The sequence below is a fragment of the Saccostrea echinata genome, unplaced genomic scaffold (assembly GCF_033153115.1).
Source record: "Saccostrea echinata isolate AGI-Se365-2 ecotype Australia unplaced genomic scaffold, CSIRO_AGI_Sech_v1 ptg000009l, whole genome shotgun sequence".
In the NCBI taxonomy this organism is placed as follows: Eukaryota; Metazoa; Mollusca; class Bivalvia; order Ostreida; family Ostreidae; genus Saccostrea; species Saccostrea echinata.
The window spans coordinates 37,165,436-37,183,478 of record NW_026889758.1 but is presented as its reverse complement, the minus strand read 5'-3'; the positions used below and the strand labels follow the sequence as shown (position 1 = coordinate 37,183,478).

General features: G+C 33.0%; 1 protein-coding gene across 4 annotated transcripts in view; it reads right to left on the bottom strand.

Moving 5' to 3' along the window:
• Nucleotides 1–8,448, bottom strand: part of LOC133182318 (cell surface glycoprotein 1-like) — a 38,433-nt gene extending 29,985 nt beyond the window's left edge. Inside the window, exon 1 of one of the 4 annotated variants that reach the window (XM_061317112.1) lies at nt 8,373–8,448. The gene's annotated coding sequence lies outside the window, so the exon portion shown is untranslated. Of the gene's footprint in view, nt 1–751; nt 947–8,372 lie in introns of those variants that run through there. The other 3 variants (XM_061317111.1, XM_061317113.1, XM_061317116.1) reach the window with 3 other exon arrangements.
• Between the last annotated feature and the right edge of the window lie 9,595 nt (nt 8,449–18,043).

Below are 18,043 nucleotides of genomic sequence, written 5' to 3'. Positions count from 1 at the left end.
CACCATGCATTGCCAGCTGGCAAAAACTCAAGGATGTGCTCAATGTTACAGGGATGTGAGAATTCACACATTCTGTGCATCTCAATCTGACATAATATTTAACGAATTGTCGATTAAAACTTACCAATAGTGTGAATTATCACTATAATTTTACTGATTATTTTATTCACTTTATTGAAACGTATTTTACGAAAGCTGATGTGTTGTTTTTCTTTTTAGTTATAGATACATAAAAGATTGCAATCTTTCATAATAAGTGAGGTCAACAGCAAAGGGTGTGGCAGGGTGGACAACCTCATACAAAACATTTTACAGTCAAATCAACATTATCACCAAATCTCTATAAAACTGTAATGTTGCTTTTTCATATAAATATATACATTCGAGTTAAAACACAGATTCATCGATAATAAAGATTAAATGTTTACCTCTTTTACAACACCTGTTGTTTTGCAGTACGTGCCTTGTAGCTCAAACTTTGTAAAAAATTGATGAACAAATTAACTGATGTATAAAGAGATACGTACATGTTCTGTGAAATGTACCTACATGTATAGTACGTAACAAAAGCTCAGTCTACATGAGACATTTATATAATGACAAGTGATTTCTGCATATTTCTACATTGTGCAGCTAGATAGAGTTTAGCTGTCAATTTCACCAACAGTTAATTTAAACTGCAAATCATGTTTAGATTATATGGCTTAAAATTTAAGACCTGAATTTGAGCACATGAATACAGTCAAACTACTCACCCAAGTCCTGTGCATGTATTACTAAATGTCAATGGATAGACAAGTAAATCCTAGATGTTTACAACAAAATAAACAAATCCTGTTGAACTGTGCCGAAACAGGAAGGAAGTGTACACACAAGGAGCCTAGTTGTATGAAACGAGGATTACAGAATAACCACTCGTAATGATATATATAACAATAAAAACCTAGCTAGTCTTGTCTCAGAGTGAGATTGTACTCAGAGCTTGCCAACAGCCAGACTGAAGCTGAGATGTGCACGCCCTAAACACAAACTTCCAAGCTCAGTCTCTTCGTTCAATATATTAGTCACCTCAAAAGTTCACACACCTTTGTATGAAATACATGTATTGAACATTGTATATACATATCATCATGTGTGACTGCAGACTTAATTTAGTCCCAAGTTTTTCCTCTCTGGAATTATAAAGTTTAATGTCACAGAAATATCAGTTTAATTAGTTTTAATAAATGTAACACTAAACAGTTACAGGCTCTTTCTATCCTGTAGAATGGTGGAGATTTTATGGCAGATATAGTAAACTGATACCTTAATTACAGTAGCGGCTACCAGAGTTTTTGTCCCTTTCATTGATTGACCCCTGAACAGGGAATTCTTTATCATCACCTGGCTTAGCTGACTAGTAGTCCACCAATGAGTTAGAAGCAGTAACAGATGCCTCATAGAATTATTGGGACTTTGTATCATGCAGAGCTCTGTAGGCGTTTTAATTTTCAAAAATGCTGACATCAATAGATTTTATATATGTAATATATATATATATATATATATATATATATATATATATATATATATATATATATATATATATATATATATATACGAATCAGGATTGTCCTTAAGACCCAGGGACCGGTGAATTTCCCCACCTATAATGATGTATTCCCCCGGTTATTCTGGTATTCCCCCTCAACCCTCTGTTTGGGAAGACACCTTTCTACTTTTTAGCTCACCTGTGTTGAAAGCTTAAGTGAGCTTTTCTAATCACCTGTTGTCTGTCATCCGTCTGTCTGTATACTTTTCACATTTTCAACTTCTTCTCATGAACCACTGAACCAATTTTAACCAAAGTTGGTACAAAGCATTCTTGGGTGAAGGAGAGTTTAAATTGTTAAAATGAAGGGCCAAGTCTCCTTTCAAGGAGAGATAATTAAGAAAAGACAAAAATAGGGTGGGGTCATCAAAAAATCTTCTTTCCAAGAACCATTGGGCCAGAAAAGCTGAAACTTATGTGAAAGCATCCTGGGGTTGTGTAAATTTAAATTGTTCAAATCATGGCCCCAGAGGTAGGATGGGGTCATAATATCAAAATATATAGGAAAAATCTTTAAAAATCTTCATCTCAAGAACCTCTGGGCCAGAAAAGCTGACACTGATGTGAAAGCATCCTTGGGTAGTGTAGGTTCTAAATTGTTCAAATCTTTGCCCCTGGGGATAGGGTGCATGGGGACACAATAGGGAATCCCAAGTTTTACATTAAAATATAAGAGAAAATCTTTAAAAATCTTCTTCTCAAGAACAACTTGGCCAGAAAAGCTGAAACTTATATAGAAGCATCCTGGAGTATAGTAAATTCTAAATTATTCAAATCATGGCCCCTGGGTGTAGGATGGGGCCACAATAGGGAATCAAAATTTTTACATAGAAATATATAGGAAAGATCTTTATTAATAAAAATCTTCTTCTCAAGAACAACTGGGCCAGAAAAGCTGATACCTATGTGAAAGCATCTTTGGGTAGTGTAGATTCTAAATTGTTCAAATCATGACCTGGAGGTACGACTGGGCCATAATAGGGAATCAAAGTTTTACATTAAAATATATATATATATATATATATATATATATATATATATATATATATATATATATATATATATATATATATATATATATATATATATATATATATATATATTTATGTGGAAGCTTCCTAAGGTAATGTAGATTCTGAAGTGTTCAAATCATGATCCCCGGGAGTAGGTTGGGGCCACAGTAAGTATTACAAGGGGGAAAATCTGGTGAAGACTAGCAGGGCCAAAGTCACTCAGGTGAGTGTTGTGGCCCATGGGCCTCTTGTTTTAATTTCCCCTGCTATTTAAATTCTTAGGGACAACTCTGTATATATATGTATACTCTGTATATATATATATATATATATATATATATATATATATATATATATATATATATATATATATATATATATATATATATATATATATATATATATATATATATGAAATTAATTTAAATAATTGTGATTGGAGATGGCAAAAACCTTCCTTGAATTTTATATGATAAGGGAAATAAAAAAAAAAATCAGATTGAATAATCCTTCCTGTTTATATTATTTTGAGCCTTTCATTTGTAAACACGATGTGACACTAGCTGACTGGGCATACTGATAGGGCCATTCTCAGTTTTTTCTTGTGTTAGGGGTCCGCTTGTGCCTTATTTTTTGACATCCAAGATCAGAAAAAGCACACAAAATCAAAAGTCCAAACTTAAGTTAACATTGATCATTTTGGTTAAAAAGATAGAAATTCTTCAATTTTTTTTATATTTTTGTTGTTTAAATCTGTCAAATTAGGTATTTATTTATTATTTAATACCTTGATTTTGCAGAGGAATTATGAAATCAAATCTTCTGAATGATGTCAGATTTATCACTATAGAGTGTATGTTTTAATTTTTTTAGTTTGCGTGTTTTTGTGAATAAGTAGTTAGGATTTTGATTGAAAAGTGGACCCTAAACAGCACTCGGAGCTCCTCAGGTGGCTCCTACCTCACACACTAACCACGGACATGAACGGAAAGTGTTCAATCATTTTGTTTATACAATCATGAAAGTTGAATTCAACATTTTTCCAAATATCATTTCTCTGAATTTCGGTTTACTTTGTGGCATTTTCAACACTAGAATTCTGCTTTCAATTACTACTGACAGAGGGTTGCAATCAAAATAAATATACAAAGAAACATTACAAAAGCTAGAATATTTTTCCAGTGAACTTTATGCAATGCAAAATATGAAATGAGTAAAAGGTACTTCTGGCAGAGAAATGCATTGATTTGATGCATTTCCTCCACCAATCACATCTGAGGTTTGTATGAAGAGTAGCGTAGTCTGCTGAGGGTTGCCTAAACAGAGAAAAAACTTGGAATAGCCTAAATGCATAAACTCTGGTCTAATAACAGTCCATACCCCCTGAAACACTTATACTTATTTCATTTGTGCCCAGTCTGTCATTTACACATTCATGTTGCAAACTTCAACATTATTTCATGATGCATTTCACTGTAACTCTTAAATACATCAAGACTATTATTTTCCCTGAGTTTAAAAATTTAACAATACTTTCATTTAATGCTTATCTTACAGCCAAATCAACAATGTTTAATTACCAGACTTTAAAAGATTTCCTTAAGTCAGTAGACTGCAAATACCATAAGGAAACCTTAAATTCAAAAATTGTGATATAAATTCCTGGAATCCATAAAGAAATTCATTTTATAACACACATACCTGTTTTTTTTTATGGCAAAATTAAGTTATAATTATGGACTATTTAGAAGGGAGACATCACAAATCATCAGGTCTGAGTGGGGTTGTCACCTGAGGTGAATCAGGCCAAATTAACCCTTTGTGTGCTGACTTGTTTTAAGTGAGTGGTAGCCTCAGTACTGAGTTGTTTTGGAATATTGACAAAATTGTCACATTGGCTTACTTGAATGCAAATATCTTAAAATTTTGACAACCAATTTGCATGAAATTTGGCAAATATGAAGCAAATATTGTGTTTTTTGAATTGATAAAGTTTTTTTTCTAAAAATTCTTATATTTGATGTTGCCATGGTAAAAATTTTTTCAAAAATATACAAAAAAACAATGATTCTTGAGTTTTTTTTAACTTATAATGTTCAGAAAAAATGTTGCTTTGATAAAAAATAAATCATTTGCTTCAAAAACTGAATTTTAGATTTAATATTATATATATATATATATATAAATTATTCAATAATTCAATGTCATAAATATGTTGTGGAAAGACTTATTGTATACTTATCTGAATTAGGAATATGTTTAAGTGAATACTGAATTAAACATAATACAACATTTTCAGTTTATATCCAAAAAGAACATAATTATAAAATTCCAGTTATCCGATAAATCCAAATCCAGTGATCTTTTTAGCAGTATATTAGCAACCATATAAGAAAATTTGATCCCCAGTTAAGGAATATGCAGTCTTCGGGTCAGGAAATCTTGGTTCAAATTTGGTACACCGATAATGAAATCGTATCTTATAGCCCCAATTATACTCTATTATTCTTATACCTGTAAAAATCTTTCTTACTGTGCTTTTATAGAGGAAGATGCATTTGTCCAATATTGCTTGTATAGTATTAGTTAACATTCATCAACCCCCCCCCCCCCCCCCCCCCCCACTTAATACTCCCTACTCTTTAAGAAATGGGCATTTATTTTGGAAGTTTTATTCCTAGCTGGCAACAATCATTTTTAACTACTTATTTATGCGGTTTTTTATTGACGTTTTATGTGACAAAGCGCTACTTGCAAACTCAGACCCAATATATTGGGTTCCCGCACGCAAGCGTTTGTGACGTCAGACCCAATATATTGGGTTCCCGCACACAAAGGGTTAAGTTTTTTGGGGACAGGGTTTCTTAGGGTATCCTTAATTATGGTATATGTCCTGAAAAAGGGGGAGTACATCATGCCCCCCCCCCACATCTGGATCCACCATCATTTATATTTTACAAACATTTATTTATCTAAGGGAAAAAATTAATAGCTACCCAATTTTATATATTGGAGCATATAGCTCAATAGTCTTAGGTGGTAATAGGTGTTTGGCCAGTAACCCAATGGTAGCTGGTTCAGACCACACTGTTGGCACTTGATGTTCCATATTGTATCAGCTCAGACAAGGCACTTTATCTGCATTGTCTCAGTCCACCCAGCTGCAATGGGTACCAGCTTATGCTGGGGGTTAAACTGGTGTCCAATCCAGGGAGAGTCAATGACTCTCATCTGCTTAGCATCACAGACATCAGGTATAAGCACCAGCCTTATGAAGCTCATGGCTTGGAGAAGGATTTACCTTTTTAAAACTTTTTCTTTCAGTGTAAAAACAAGATGTGTTGGTGAAACATTTATGCCCCATGTGGCAGCTCATGGCCAAGATTAAGTTTTTCAGAAGTAGGTCAAACTGCAAGGTCAAGGTCATGAGAGCAAACTTGTTAGAATCCCAAAAAAGCTTTTGTCACAAGTATAACACACGTGAAATATGAATGCCCTAGCACCAACCGTCCAAAAATTATGGCTGAGGTAAAAATTTTTCAAATATAGGTCAAACTCCAAGATCAATGTCAAGAGGTCAAAAATATTGTTACTCAATGAAAGGTCTTGTCACAAGGAATACATAAATGAAATATGAAAGCCCAAACACCAACTGTTCGAAAGGTATGACCAAGGTTGTTATAAAAGTTTTTCAAAAGTAGATAAAACTCCAAATTCAGGGTCACAAGGTAAAAAATGCTGGTACCCAAAAATGGTCTTGTCACAAAGAATATACAAGTGATATACATGTATGAAAGCCTTAGCAGAACCATTCAAAAGTTAAGGCCAAGATTAAAATTTTTCAAAAGTAGGTTAAAGTCGAGGTAATGAAGTCAAAAATGTTGGTATCGACAGAAAGGTCTTGTCACAAGGAATAAACATGTGAAAATAAAAACCCCTAGCACCAATCATTCAAAAGTTATGGCCACTATTAAAGTGAGGATAGACAGACACAGATACAAAGACAGACCAAAAACTATATGCCACTAAATCTCTGATTATTGGGGCATAAAAAAATAATATGATTACCCTAAAAAATGGCTTCAAATTGAGCAAAATTTTAAATTTCATGTCATGCATTTTGAAACATTTTCTACACAAGTCATTGTGATGAAGGCAAAACAGTTTATGGTATACAATGGAAAGTAAATTTTCTATACAATAAAATAGTGTGTTACAACCAGTTATTTACCGGTATATGTATTCAAAAGTATGAGGGACATACATAAATGCTATTGCTTTCTTTTTTCTTGCAGTCATCTTTTACACAGAAATGATCACTGACCGTGTGAAAATTATTCAACATCAAACATCATAATAGGTAAAATGACATTATGTAAAAATTGAAGATATTGTAATAAAATTTGATCATTTTCATATAGATCAGGGCTCTCACACCACTTTTTGGGACTGGGGCTGGGGCCGTTCAAATTGGGAATATTTTCGTCATTTTGGAGAAAATTGGGAAACCTGGTTCCTTATCAAAGCTGAACCACTTTATGAATATACCTGGCATGCACTTATTTATACAGTCCAACACAGAACTAGTATGTTTCACTTTCACTTGTTGGCGATTAAGTTTCATCGATTAAGACTTTCTAAAAAAATATTTTGCTATAAAAAAAATTGGGAAATTTACACTGTTTTTGGGAAAAAAGGTACCTTTTTTGCATTGGAAATGGGGCCGTTCAATTATAGAGAATCGAGAGCCCTGTAGATAATATGTTCATTTATTATAAACTACTGTAAATGTATTATATTTAGAGTGTATGATATTTGGCGGAAATTGATTTTTGAACAAGTTAGTTTAGATTTGATTTAGTGCATGTCTTAGTGTTTTTATCTATGTGCATATGTGCAAGGCATTTAGCGACGTACATACCACCAAAGGCGCTAAAAAGAAATCACAGCCAAATGTAATATGTTTACAGTATTTAAAAACTCAATAAATACAATACATGCCTGCTTTTCTTGGTCAAAATTGTTTGTAAATCAAATGTAAAATTGTATCGTGTGACCATCCCACCAATCAACTTAAAGCTGAACATGATTCTTTAAAGGCCATATTCTTTTATTCAATCATTATATATGAGACCCCTTTATATAAGCCATTCACTTAGTCACTCAATGTAATCAGTTGTCACCTGTGTAGACAGATGTATGCTATATAGCTATTGTAAAACACTTGGTAGTTAGAAAAGTAACTGTGTGCTTCCATGGCTGAAAAGAAAGATACCAAAGAAACTTACAACAGTTGCACAGGTCTGTTCAGTATACAAACAAACACAAATACATGTAAACTGCAGTAAAATGTAAACAAAGATAATATAAGATAACCAGCACGAACACGCATCATCTATTCCATGCAAGTACCCGTGACAAGAAAGTAGTCAGGTGTAACAAATGTAAAAGATATACCCCAGTGATGATATCAGAGATAGTAAATCTAATATGGCATATGCCTATTTACAAGTCAACTCCAGCTTTAATTTTATTTACTTGAACAAGTCCAATGGAAATGAAAAATCACATTACATGACCGCACCTCAACACATTTGATTTCAATAGTACTGTGATAAAGTGTTTTTTGTACTTATATGCATACACTTGCAAAGAAATGATAATTTTATGATGACATTAAAACAAAATTTGTGAAGAATTTGTCATACTAGATTCTAAGAAGCAAACGTGTTGTAAAATCAGACAATGATGTGATCTGTATCACTTACCTCACTCACTTCCTAATTGGTTTATACTGCAGGATCAGCAGCTTCTGAGTAAAGACACAGCACAAAATAGCAGACCCAGTTAAATCCCCTTAAATCTGTGTACTCTGACCAACTTCCTACTTCACACTGTCCACTTACGACTATTATCTAGAGTCCTTTAGTGACATATAAGGAAATATTTTTCTAGTAAATATTACATACACTTAAACAAGTCTAACTTCCTCTGTGATATTTCAGTAAGAAGTTGCCTTAAGACCTTAACTCATTTTACTCTTAATTTCACAGAAGTGCTGTCATGGTAAAAAAAAATTATATGACCAAAAAAATATTTTCCTTCATTTGAGCATTTAATGCAATGAATAAGTGTTCATAAATTTGAATTACAGTGAAACATGTTCATAGGAAACAAGGATATTGTGAATTCATATTTACATCAAACAAAATATTTAACTAAATGACTTGGAATTTTGATACTCTGTGATTGGTCCAGATGCTCTTTCCTGAGGTGTACATAACAATGAGGCTTCAGAAACATTTATAAAAATATAGTAATATAGGGCAGCTAGAAATTCAAACATTGAGTATATTTTTAGTACTTTTAAACATGTAAGAAAGTTTTTGAGTTAAGTGTGAATTATTGTTAAGTAAATTACACAGACTTGCACAAAGGCATATTTTTTCATGAAGCAATAGCACACTTCATGAAATATGCCTCGATATGTGCATGACCAAGTCTGTGTGATTAACACATCAATAACTCACACAAAACTTAAAATCATTCCTTAAATATAAAGTTTTACAAATCATCAGCTTCAAAACAAAGAGCCAACCTATTCATATCATGTTAAGCAAATAATTACATATTTCTATGGTGAATCAGCACAGGATTTTTTCCCCCTCAACTTTCTTCTTGTTAAACTCAGCTTTATCAGTAAGCACATAGACAACATGAAAATGTTTTTTATAGTCACACTGATAAACTGTGGTTGAATTCCAAACAACCAAAAACAATTCCTAAACCATCCATTAAAAGTTTCATCCACAGATAAAACAAAGAGAAGGCTGTCACCTCTTTATCAAAAGAGATTAATACATAGAACCCTCTCTATCCTTATCCTGTGTAAATGGTTTTGTATTTAAACAATTTCATAAAAAACTGAATTCAACAAAATAATATTGTAAATATTTCTTATAAAACACCTAGAAATATGTAGGACATGAATGCCCCATCCTGGGTTCATTAGTAATGAAACATGAAAATTTGTATAAGTGCATGAAGTTTGGTGAAAATATCTTGAATACCCTGGTAGTCTCTTTAAAATTGAGTTTTCTTCACAATAAATAGTAAAGTCAAAAGGTCATTGGTCAAAGTAAAAAAATTGGACACAGTTGATAAATTCTCTCCAAACAATTTATAAGTGAATAAGCTTACATAAAAAATATCTATAATAGTTTCTTTACAAACTGAGCTAAACACAAATTAAAGAAAAGTTAGGTCAAGGTCAAAAGAAAGGTCATGGACAAAAAATTGATGAAGTTGAATAGCTCTTCTCAATATGTATCAGCATATGAAGTTTGATAAAACCATCTTGATTTATTCTTTAACACAAATTTGAGAAAAGTTAGATCAAGGTAAATAGGAAAGATCAAGGTAAAAAATTGATGCCATCGAATTGCTCTCATCAATATGTATGAGCATATAAAGGTTGATAAAAATATCTTCAATACTTTCTTTGAAATTTAGCTAAATAAAGTTTTGAAGTCGAAAGGTCGAAAATGTTGATGCCATTGGATAAGCATATGAAGTTTAATAAAAATATCTTGAATACTTTCTTTGAAACTTAGCAAAACACTAATTTGAGGTCAAGGTCAAAGGAAAGGTCAAGGTCAAAAATGTTGACGATGTTGAATAGTTCTCACCAATATGTATCAACATACTGTAAAATCACTTATTTCATGGAGATAATTTTTCGAGGTTTGAGGAAAAATTACTGGTTCAAGGGTATTTGATTTTGTGCTTTAAGGAGAATCATCATACTGCAGTATGAGACTACCAATTCATGGGGGACATGGATTTGTGAGTCTTTTCATACCACAAAAACAACCAAAAATTAAACCCCAATGAAAATTAATGATTTCACAGTATTAGGTTTGATTAATATATCTTGAATAATTTCTTTGAAACTTTACACTTATTTCAGAAAAATGAGGTCAAGGTCAAAGAAAAGGTCAAGGTCATAAAATATTGATGCATTTGAACAGCTCTCATCAATATGTATAAGCACATAAAGTGTTCTAAAACTATCTGAACTTTCTTTGAAATTTAGATAATCACTTATAGAAGAAAAATAAGATCAAGTTCAAAGAGAAGGTCAAAGTCAAAAAATGTTGATGCAGTTGAATAGCTCTCATCAATATGTATCAGCACATGAGTTTAATTAAGAAATGAATTTCATTTTTGAAGATTCATGAGGACATGAACTACGACGCTTCACGTAGGCATATTTCATGAAGCGCGTTAGCGCTTCTTGATAAATATGCCGGCGTGAAGCGTTGTAGTTCATGTACCTCATGAATTTTCAAAAATTAAATTCATTTCTTATATTTACATTATTTTTTCTGATGATTTGCCACAAATAACGCCATTCAACTGTCATTTTTAAAGCAAAACAGTTTGCACTATAGTTTTGACGTCAAGTAAGGTATTATGACGTAACAATGGAGATATTCATGCTCATCCATGGTAGTTCATGAGAAAATGAACTGTATTCTATTTTGTAAAGAATCATAAGGGAAATTTATTGGAAATGTAAATATTAAAAAATAACCCAACCTGAATATTTTCTTTGTTAGTGAACTAAATGCAAAGTATGACAGAAGGACGCAAGGTGGACATGACAAATGCTATATGCACTAGCCATATTCATGGTGGGGCATTAAAAAAGAAATCTGTCAAACTTCCCCGAGATGTTCCCATTACAAACTTGATTTTTAAAAAATTATATAAATCTGGTGATTGATTTACAAAAAAGTATGAAAATATCACATTTTCATTAATTCTAGCTCAGTACTAATTATATGACTTACTAGTTTCAAAAATGTTGCCTTTTAAATTAACATTTAACATGGCTAAGTACTGAAGAAAACTACCAAAGATATAAATAACTTGTTGTAGAGCACATTGGATTGACTTTTCATAAATTGATGACTACTGAGAGAAATGTACAAAAGTGTTGTATATGCATCTATTGTGATTAGCTGCCAGACCTGAGATGTGTACCTAAAAATCTGTTACCTGATAAACTGTCATATAGCCATTGAATCTAGTTGAAACAATCAATAACAACCTTTAGGTCCAGCAGAAAACAAACAAGTTTGGGACTGTATGAGTTTTCAGAAAAGTAAATATATATCAAAACATAATGAACTGATAGACAATTTTATATTATTTTTTACATTCTTTTTTATGTATTATAATTTGAAATATAAAGAAAAAGAAGCACTGATATAATGGATTCAAAATGAAGAATAATCATCATATTACGCAGATCCATGACCTGTGTAACATGTACCTATAAGAAACACACAAATATTTCAACAACACCCCCCCCCCCCCCCCCCAAAAAAAAACCTAAAAAAAAAACAATAGAAAGGAAAACCAACGAGAGGCCCAAGGGCCTTAATGGTCACCTGAGTATAATACAACAATTTAGAGGATCCATAGAGTATAAAATAAACTGATAGATGAAGCTTTCTTGCCCAAAGGCAAGAGAAATAGGATGATCAGGATCAACGAAATAACTAGTCTAGTATTCAGTTTATAACTCATAAATTAAGTTCTAATCTGTCCCATTTAGCACTATAACCATGCAGACTATTAACAAACTATGTTTCAACCCCATATTACATCCTCTCAGATTGGCCTCTCTTGGACTTTGAAGAATATTTAATAAGTTATTTTTTTCTCTCATTTTTATTTATCTATTATTTACAAGTCTACCTGATCATTAAACTATGAAAGTGTTTTTTGTATTATACAATAAAAATTCTTGCATAATTTTCTTACTCTATTAACATATTAATATTCTTAATAACCTTTAAACTACATTATTTACTTTGATTAATTATCAAAAGTGAATGGCAAAGGGGAATACCTTCTCTAAGTAGAATACAAATTAATAAACCCTGGCCAGGACCAGAACACTTGACCAAATGGTCCAGATGTTCAAAAACCTGGTAAAAATACCCTTGCTTATTAAAAGTTTTACTCTGTTTGCCTCCAATATGCCCCAAAGCAAAGAAGATTTTCAAAGAAATAACGCATTTTCACTACAGATTCAACACAGCCCTACCCTAACACCAGAACTCAAAACCCAGGGTCATTAAATCCACAAATTTGGAAGAGGTATCTTCATCATAACTTTGCACAAACTTAGTACAAGATTTTCAAAGAATTATTACATTTTCATTTCATTAACAATAGATCCCCCCCTGCAAAACACCAGAACTCCTGATCCTTGTTATCATAACTATGCACTGTGTTTATCTGCTAAACACTAAGGAGCAGACTTGATAGAATTAATGCATTTTTCACTATATTATCAATAGAACCCCACCCTTACACCAGAACATCTGACCCAGGGGCCAAGAAACTCACAGTTCAGGAAGAAGCACCATTGCTCATCATAACTATACACTCAGTTTCTTTGCTTTACAATCAGGAGCAGATAAGAACATTTTCAAAGAAATTAATCTTTTTCACTATATAATCAATAGACCCCCCACCCCACCCCTTTCACCAAAACCCCCATGAAATTCACAATTTTGGAAGAGGCACCCTTGCTCATAATAACTATGTACTTAGTTGTTTTTTTTAATACCCAGGAGAGGAGAAGATTTTCAAAGAAATAATGCACTTTTGCTATATGATCCATATAGCCATCAATTTTGCAATTTTGGTAGAGGTCTCATGCTTATTATTATAATAATGCCAACAGTTTGACTGCTTGATGTTCAGGAGTAAAAAAGAAGATTTTTAAAGATCACATTAATTTTGGCAGTTTTAGCCCCATCCCTCAGGGCCAAAGAGGGAGGGGGGAGGCAGGGACCATGAAATTAACAATTTTTGTTCCTCTTCACCCATAGATGCTATGTGCCAAAATTGGTTGATATTGATGTAGTGGTTCCAGAGAAGAAGTTAAAAATGTTCAAATGTTAATACATGATGGACGATGACAAAAGCAAATAGCAATAGGTACCTGAGTCACTCAGTTGACTAAAAATATACATTCCTAGGGGGTAGGTTAACTTGTTTTTTTTAGGGGGGGGGGGTAATTTTTTGGGGAGAGTGGAGGTGGTCTATGGACCTTAATCCACAAATACTAAAACTGATAAAATAACATTTATCATATAAATTGTGACAATCACAAAGCTGATCAGAAAAGCTCACTTGAGCTTTCAGCTCAGGTGAGCTCAAAACCAATAAATAGAATTATTTATCTAAGAATAGTCTACTTATTTATCAAGTCTTATTGAAATCGGATTTAAACTGTAGGAGGAGTAGCAGTTTAAAAGACTTAACAGATAACTCTATTTATTTAGTAACCATGGCAACACCTATTGTCATAATCAAACAACTAAATAAATATACATTGTTTAGATGTAGTATCCATGGCTCCAATTACTAATGCATAAGCTCTTCTGGGCTCTGACCAGTAGAGTTAAAATGCTTTAGTATACCCTGCCATTGTGAAATAGTTTTTAATCAAAAAACTGGGAAAAAAATATGGCTCCATTAAAAGATCATAGCAATATGTAGCTCTATGTTGCCCCACGATCTTGAACGATTATGCCAGCATAGCTGCTATGTACTGAAAAAGCAATTGTTAATTCATACAGTGGGTTCATAGACCTTAATATCTTTTCTAGCAGCTAGACAATCTGCTATGATCTTGAATGCAGCCCTGCATCTTTATACCTTTAACTGGTTCCTTAGTCTGCATGCTATTACATTTCATTTGTGCTCCAAGGTTCACCAATTCTTCAAAGAAATTCTCTGAAAACCATTCACAGCTTTATGATTGTGTTAATCTTGTGAACGGCTGGACTTGCATCCACTTCTTAGCTGCAAAACATAGAAATCCTTTCTTGCAATGCACATCTATCCTCAAAATTCATTGACTTTACCATTTGAAAAAGTTCAAACAGACAGACATACAAACATGAACAAAACATTACCTCTATGCACATAACATCGGGTGAAGCAGGGGTATTAGAGGCCTGCCTCCTAAACACACCTGATAGGACATATCCATGGTGAAGATATTAAGGAAGCAGATGTTGAATTGTATTTTTTTTTCCTTCACATTTACAAGATGAAAATTTTAATCATCTAGACCATATGTTATTTGCACCTGGAATTGGAACTATAGACGCATGTGTGAAACTTAAAAATTTGTTGACTAGAGATTCTACGTTCACTTTTATATTTGTGAAGCTTGTTTCTACCTTTTTTCCTCTGTACAGTCCTATCATTGATGATAATATACATGGTATTCATACAGGTTATCTTTCTTTGCAGCAATTGCTCTCTTAAAATTCCCTCATCATTATTGCATCCTTGTATTAGTTTAGTACCAAAAATGTTACTGCATCAGTTGGTTGTTTAATGTTTTATATGGTCACAAGGATAGAGAATGGCAAACTAGAGCAAAGTTAATGATCTGTCATCTGGTAATCTCCAGTTAAAACTCAAGGCATAAAACTTCAGAATTATACCATTCTGTTATCAGAGGATAAAGCAATTTTCAAGGAGGCCTTAAAAATCTGTGTCTGCATGGCAATGAAAATCTCTGGAGTATTGGTCTTTCCAAAGAGTAATTGTGAATCTGGATACCAGATCCTTCTAAAACCGTTCTCTGGTTTTTTTTCCCCAGCCTATAATAATTCAAAAGAACAGAACAGAATTCAGAAATTCCTTTACATGCCATTTTTTTTTCAAAAAGTCATCAAATGTTCATATTGACTGTAAATTAGCTTTGTTTTTCTATTGTTTAGTGTATGTTGACAAAATACAGTTGGAGCGGGGGCATGGCCTCTTGGTTCTACCTGGATTGATCCAATTTATATCAAATAGATTGTAGCATATCTTTTGTTATTAACATTCAATATTTAGATTGAGGTGCTGTATACTCTACATAGTTCGTCCTGAACAAAGGAAGAAACTGTTTTGCCCTGAATTCCAATATGTTCAGGTATTCACTTCTTCTTTACTTTTATGACATTTTGCATGTGTGCTGTACCATCAAAAATCAATATCCACCAAATATACACACTAAATATAATACATTTACAGTATACCCCCCTTGTGGCAAATTTGAAAAGGGTCAACTATAAATTTAAACGTACTGTAATGATAGCAAAATATATATATATTATCCACTTTCAAGGGCAACCACAATAGTTACTGGTAAGTTTGATCTCTATCACAACCTTCAGCCTTGTGACTTGAACACCAGTGAGGGTCATATACTCCTTATAGGGTACCAGTGTGCAAAGTTTGATACCTATGAAGCAAAGAGGTTTCAAGATTTAGAGCAGGCATCTTCTGTCCAAAGTTTTTTAAACTATCATGATTTATTTGTTGATGCTAGCTGCTAAATGTGACAAAACATCTAGGTAATCAAACAAACGTTATTGAAGTGTTGCTGCTTTGAATAAAATTTGTATTTTATTAGATTTGTGGTAGTCAGATGGGTAGATCCCCAGTAGCCAAATAGCTCAGTTGGTAGAGCACCTGACTGGAGATTCTGTGGGCCAGGGTTTGAAACACAGTCTGGTCTCTTACATATTTCTCCTTTTCCATTACATTTGCTGAGCATCTCCATATGAGTGAAAAATTTTCTAGAGGGACATTAAAAAACAAACATTTGGTGCCGTGACCAGGATTAGACAGGTGAAAAACCTGCCAGGGAAAAAGCCCAAGCTGGTGTCTTTTGAGGCAAAAGACCTTTAAGGAGGGAGGAATGTGGCAATTAGATGGGTTCAATTGCCGGTGGTCAGATAGCCAAGTTGGTAGAACCCCTGATTGGAGATTCAGGGGGCCTGGATCCGCAGTCTGGCCCGCCACATTTTTCTCCTCTCCCATTACAGATTAAATTTTAAGTAATGGGGCTTAATTTGATACATGTCTGTCCTTTACCAAGTATTTTATGTATTTATTAAGTAATGATCTCAATTTCATGAAAGCAGCAGCAATTTTCAAGTTAAGGAATATTTCCTTTATCTATATTCAAAAAAAAAAAAAAAAAAAAAATGGTCAAGATCTACTAAGTGTTTCCCCTTTCGAAAAGGCGTTTTAACAATGCACCTTGATATAAAACATCCCAACCCTGTACACATTAACAATGAATTCAATACCTTCTCTCGACAATGATTAAATAATAGCATTAAACAAAGTAACACTTGGATTAAATATCTCTAAATAATATTCTGTTCAATAATAAAATGCATTTTTCACTGTGGAAAAATAACTTGATCCACCTCTCACTGCATACTAATTTTACCATGATGACGTCATGACAATAAGTGCATTCTGATCATTAACATGTTTATATCTTGCTGTATAGGAATTAAATAGCAACAAAAATGAATGCAGTGATAAGTTTGAAAGTAGTTTAATGCTGTTATACTGTTTAAAGTGCATATTATTTCATTTTCTGGTACTATGAGAAATTTTAGCTTGACATCACAGTAAACATTTCCCAAATATGTTTGGCCCCACCCCCTTTATGTAGTCTTAACAACACTTTGATGCATGATTAATGCAAGTTTGGTCCATGTAGGGTTTATAGGTACTTGAAAATGAGACCTGCTTCTAAAACTCTTAACTGCATGCAGGGACACCAACGGTATAGCATATGCTCATCTCGACTTATCCATGTCAGTTAAATATAGTGAATTTTCACATTTTTTGTTTCCATGGTAACACCAAGAATTGATTACTATAAGCCAACTTTAATTTGTGAAAGAATACAAGTAGTCCATGAGTTTGCAATTTTCATCAACTCACCAATACTTGCTGCAAACCAATTATTTTATTGTGCAATATATGCATGTTTCCTCAGTGTGTCGTGAAAATAATGTTGCGGGTGAATTTCAGGCTGATGAATTGCAAACAAAAGTTGTTGTGAATAATAGTTGGTTTACAGTATATTTCCCATTGACTTGTTTGGGTAAATATAAATCATACACAAAGTCTTTTAAATTTCTTGTCTCAGCAATGAATGATTATAGTTCCACTTTGCCACAAAAATGACCAATATGTGGTTAGATTTCAAAATTGTCAAAAAATTTGCATTTCAACTCTGAAATGCACTGCCATGCTAAACATGTCCTCCATGACATTTCCCAAAATAATTACTTGAAGAAAGCTTTATGTAATACAAAGTTTGGAGGAAATTTGTAATTATTTGTGCCACACCCCTAATATAAAAGTGCAAATCCTTAATACAGAGAATGACTTGATATAGTCAAAATAAGAAAATGCAAAGCGTGTCTTTTTGTACTTTATTGATTCCTGTGTACATATGACCACACCCAATATTGTGGGTACTGTGGTTGTAGCAATAAAGCTGCCATACAGAGGACTGCATAGTGTTAATTATAGTTAA